Source organism: Camellia sinensis, chromosome 1 (genome assembly GCF_055761805.1).
Source record: "Camellia sinensis isolate YWXY chromosome 1, ASM5576180v1, whole genome shotgun sequence".
NCBI lineage: Eukaryota > Viridiplantae > Streptophyta > Magnoliopsida > Ericales > Theaceae > Camellia > Camellia sinensis.
In genome coordinates, this window is record NC_138961.1 from 112,026,982 (window position 1) to 112,033,172 (window position 6,191).

Genomic DNA, 6,191 nt, shown 5'->3' on the forward strand with positions numbered 1-6,191 from the left:
ACAAGATATGGTTTGTGTTGTCAAAGTGGCACATAATATGTGTATGTAGTTAGGCCTCAATGAATTGTGTTAGTATAATGTTCATTTCTTAGTTCACTGTTTAATTAAGCTGATTCACAATTGTTGTTTTTAATGAATGAAATTGTTATATGTCTCAAAACAGAGCAGTTCAATTTTTTCCACTTCACATGAGTGTGTGTGTGTGTCATTGGAAATTAATTTTGTTAAACCTATAATCATGGACATTAGGGTTGAAGCCATAGACACAATATTGATGAGTTTACTGTGATGTGTAAATTTGAGCTTGTTTTTTTTTTCTTCTTGTTGCAGGGTTGAAGCCCAACAAAGTGTACTATTATCAATGTGGAGACCCTTGTATACTAGCAATGAGTAATGTGTCCTACAAATGCAATACAAAGAAGTGATGGAATTATAAGAGAAAGAGTTGTGCTACTGTAATTATTATTATTTTAATTATGAAGAAGTAACTATGTTTCAATGTTGTAATTGACTAATTTGATTTTTGAAATGGTTGGGAATGTAGAACTTTTGAAAATTGTGAAATCTGAAAATGTTGTTGATATTATTGAAATAGTTGGGAATTTAGAAATCTGAAAATGTTGTTGCTACTTCTATATTGCAACTACTATTGGCATTCAATATTAAAAAATCTAAACTTTTATTGATGCCCTTATTTTGTCTTTTACAGATTTTGGATGTAAAGGGAGGAAAATGAGAGAGGTAAAGGTGAAGATAGAAAGATAAAAGCAAAGGCCAAAGATATATGACAGAGTAAATTTTTTAATAAAACAATGATATATAACAAACTTGTTCTACAAATCTCATTCAGTCCCAATCAAAATTGCATAAAAATATATGACAGACTAAATTTTTTTTTATCAAACAATTTCCTAGGACTCATTTGATCTATACAAAATGACTTTATCAATCTCTTAAAAGACTGATTAGATCTATATAATATAACAATACTCAAATTTGCAATTCCATTAATACAATAAAAGAAGAAAAATGAAAAAAATAAAAGCTATGAAAATGATATTTTCCAAAATTGCTTCGTTTCAAATGATTATCATCAGAAGATTGTTTCAACTAGGTAGCATCAGTAACTTAAAAGAAACATGCTCGGAGATTAGCAACGATGACGCATGATCATGAAATGAATTGATGACGATGAATCATAGTTGATATGAGAAGCAGCAATCCATATGCAGATGGTCCATTCCGTTGCTATCACAGAGTCATCAAGACTCTAGAGAGAAAAGAAACAGGGTTTTCATGGCCGCATAGAGTATGTTCCACTGTCAAATTACCTTGGTTGGGCACCTGCATTCAATGATTGAAGTGAAGACGAGTCAAAAAATGAAAATTTTCAATGATCAGCGAAAATCATTACTTTGCTTAGTATACTTTAGAAAAACATATATTGGCATGTCAACGGGTTTATATCGAATCATACCCGTCTCTTAGTCAATCTATCTTACCAAGTCAAAAATCATAGCAACACTAACACAGACACAACCATAACCATAGATGTGAAACTATCTTACACAATTTGCATTACAGTAGTACTAGTTATATTGGATATTTCATTATATCATATATATGTGAAAATGATAACGTTTCACTTCATTATGTGAAAATTGAATAAACAGAACTTCATTCTTATGGGACCTCAATACCTGCAATATTTTGAAAACAGCACAACATGTAAAATAGTTCAACAAAAGAATTATACATTATCTGCATTGCAAAACATTTTTGTTTGTCATGAAAATGAAATGATCACTTGAATATTAATCCTATATACATATCTGATATAGTTTTGACCAAGTCGTGTAAAATCAACATAAATTCTTCTAATATCTAATATAAATACATAAATCCTCCTAATATCTTAATCATATATGCATATCTGATATAGTTTTGAACAAAAAGAATTCCACAACATAATTCTATGAATTCTCTTCAGAATTCAAGAAGCCCTTAGAAGGAAAATCAAACAACAAAATACAAATTTGATATAAAAAATTAATCAAATCGATGGAGAGTTTTAATTCATCAGTAACAAAGAAAAAATATAGAACTCAACTCCATATGAACACAAGACCTGCCTCATCAACTTCAAGATTATTCAAGTATCATTCAATCCCTTGGACTAATGAGTCTGTAATATTTACATTTGGACTGATGAATCCCTTGTATATCAGACCCATATTCTTAAAGATACAAAAACTCTAAACAACTTTGACAAATTTATTTTTTTATACTATTTTCATTTTGGGATAAAAATCATTGGTTTGAGGTTTTCAACAGGTTTCCATAATCATACAATCAAAAGGTTTTCATAACATAATCATATAGTCAAAACAAAGACCCAGATAAATTATTATATCAAACAACACCATTCAAGCCATAAAAATTGAAAAACCAAAGCCCCAATTGAAAGCAAACATGATCAGATCGATCACCTAAAACAACATAAAGCATATCTGAAACAAGCAGACTCACATCTGTTTGCTCTCAAGGATGGAAAAAAAAAAAAGAGAGAGAGGAGGAGGAGGAGGTTGAGAAAGATGAGAGATAGAGGAGGAGGAGGAGGTTGAGAATCCATTACCGTCGCCTCGCCTCCACCGCAGCATCGCATCGCCTCGCCGCCATCGCCCTTCTTTTCATTTTGTATCTCTGTTCTTGCTCATCGAGTGGGTTAGGGCTCTCAGACTACCTCAAAGAGAGAAGACAATGGGGAAAAGAAAAGAAAAGAAAAGATGGAAAAAAAAAAGAGAGGACCAAAACGACGTCGTTTGGGAACCACGGCAGGAAGAATTGTAGGAAACTATGGCAGAGGATCTGGACTCATCTACCCCCCAATCTCCTTCATAGACTTCACACAACCCATCTTCTCTCTCATCAAAACCTCATATCAAAACCCTCTAAAAAAAAAAAACCTCTATTATATATATGAATAACTAGCATGTCACCCGTGCTATGCACGGGATAATTATAGTTATTTATATTTGTTTTAGATTTTTTTTAATATATAAATTATGTTTTTTAAGATTTTTATAAAAATAATTTAACAATGTTATTACTAACCATAGTGTATGGAAGAAGTTGAAAAAAGTACTACAGTAACTATACACGAATTGTATCTATAATTATTTGCATGAGGGGATTTTAAATGCTGATCAAGGGATTTTGACCAAATCAATAAATGTAGGCATGTGGAAAGATATGTGGATTAAAAAAAATTAATAAATGTTGATCAGGAGATTTTAACCAAATCAATAAATGCTGAGTTTTTTTTTTTTTTAAATAAAAAATTTAGAAAATTTAGATTGAGATATTTAAGCTCCCATAGACCTTGGGGATTAAAAATCCCCTTTTGCTTAATATATAGTATAGATATATATATCTATATATATATATATGACTTCCCACAAAAGGACAATTTTCATATTATTAACATTTAAAGTCTAGAATCATTAACAGATTTATTTTTGGGCAAATTATAAATATATTTATTAAAAATACAGATTTTCCTCTTATATTTGAAAATTACATCTTAATAAATGGTCCTCAAACAAAGAAAGGAATTGTTTGATAGAAGCTGCAAATGACTTCCCACAAAAGGACAATTTTCATATCATTAACATTTAAAGCCCAGAATCATTAACAGATTTATTTTTGGGCAAGTTCTAAATATATTTATTAAAAGTACAGATTTTCCTCTTATATTTAAAAATTACATCTTAATAAATGGGCCTCAAACAAACAAAGGAATTGTGTTGATGGAGGCTGTAAATGACTTCCCACAAATGGATAATTTTCATATGATTAACATTTAAAGCCTAGAATCATTAACAGATTTATTTTTGGACAAGTTATAAATATATTTACTAAATGTACAGATTTTCCTCTTATATTTGAAAATTACATCTTAACTCTTTTATCAATCAATTATTAAGTTAAATTAACAAAATATACAACGTATTTTTAACAAACTTCATAGGTGTGTTTGTAATTTATTAAAAATTCCTATTATAGATGTAGACCATAATACCCTTGCTAAACTACCTTTCTCAACCATGTTGTCCTTTTAACACAAGGGCATATCATGAACCCCAAAAAGAGGCTCATTCATGCAAGGGTGGTCATGATACCCAATGAACACGTGATTGAAAACTTGGTGGGCCATCACAGCATATACTTCACCCATAAGAACCATTGGATCATTGTTCTTTGGAAAATGCATTTTACCCCGGCTGGGGTTGACACTCAGTGAGGTGTCAGTTGGGGGTTGGTCCGAAAAAAATAATTTTTCTTTTTCTTTTTTTTTTTTTGATTTTCAACCAGTGGGGGCACGCCACGTCACTGGGGGCGCAACCCCCACTGGGTGTATGATGCAAAACCGTTGTTTTTTTTGATCAACAACTTGGATGAGTGGTTTTGGCCTATTTTGGAGAGTGAATTAAAAGTCATTTCTCAACTTTTAATCTACTTTTTTTTCTTACAAAATAGTTAAAAAATAATTAACCGTCTTCCTAAAACACCCCTTTATGGTCAAGATTGCTTTTATTATTGGTGTTAGTTTAGTGTCCTATTATGATATATAAAAAAAAAAAAAAATACAATTCAGTGAATTTTTATAAAAAAAATCATATTTATAAAAAAAAATTAAGAATTTAATTATTAATATTTACCATTGATTTGTAATTTTTTTAAAAAAAATTATTGCTCACTTGATTTTTTTTTTTTTTTTAAAAAGAAAAAAAAAGTAATGTTTATTGAACTTATGGTAAACACTAGACACGCACTATCATATCTAAAAGTTCTTCCACTTCCAAATATGCATGCCGAGGGGAGGGGGATTTAGATCCTCTCCAACCATCTTCCCTCCAACAGTGGTCCAGCAGTTTCAGCAGATGGTGACGCGTGGTGCACAAGGGTTTGAATCTGCCACGTCACAAGAGATAAATGAATTAAGTTAGAGACCTAGAGACGACGTCGTTTTTTTCACAAAACGGAGGCTCATATCATAGATAGCTCCTCTGATCATCGCATCAAATTTGGCCTAGTGTAGACGTCCCCGAACGCCCCGAGAGGTGAACTCCCGTTCTGTTCATTTGGGGTCACTACAGCTCAGGACTCTAAAATTGTCACGGTTCTAAGTCTGAACCAAAGAGTCCAAATCCGGCACATTGTTTTAAGAAAACAGATTTTTGAAAGAAGTGCCAAACATGGACTGCTTTGCCAGATACAGAGTCGCCACCTAAATATTTTATTTTGGGAAATTTAGGAAACCCTGACTCGGTGCCAAAAGGCCACGTGTCCGTCATCACCAAAGTTGTCTCGGCTCGGGAACTTGGGTACGATTGGGGAAGGTCACTTCGTGAGGACCCCCGCTCGCCCGGTCATAGACCGGCCTCTACTAACCATGATATCAATTTTTGAAAACATTGCGAGTTCTTATTCCGGTTTATTAGCCTAGGTTACTATGTGATGCGCACAGCATACAAATATAGACCGGGTCGCCTGAGTTGGAACGAAACATTTCATGTTTGTTTTTGAAAATGGTTTGCTACCCGCGGGTAGGCTTGAAACATTTGATGATTTATTCCAATTCAGATAACCCAACCTTCACCCACAGGCATTCAGGCAGATATATCAGATAAGCACATAGCCTCATGGTAAGCATGCTATCATGGCATTCACTCACACGCATGCAAGGATGCTAAAGCATAAAACTTACCGAGTACTCCAAGCCAAAAACAGAAACTACATTAGAAATCATGCATGAATCCTAAGTATACAAAAATGCCTAATGCAACACATGCAAAATGCAACTATAGCAGGCTCGGCTATTCTAAGATGGCATATGGAATGTTACAACTAACATGTATTCAACTTGGAATTGAAATACAAATGCAGTTAGTATGATACGCCAAGCCCGGTGCATGCAATACAGATGAATGAATGCAAACATGCTGTCATACTGTATGCTAATTTAAATATGCCTTAATCTAACCATCATAAGAGGATAAATAAAAGGGAGAAAGACGTGGGTTGGAAGACATACATCACACTCACGCACACTTATTACAGTTGTGCCCTCGCGCAGAGGGTCCGAATAAATATACAGTCCAAATATTACAGTCCCGAATAAAAGAATA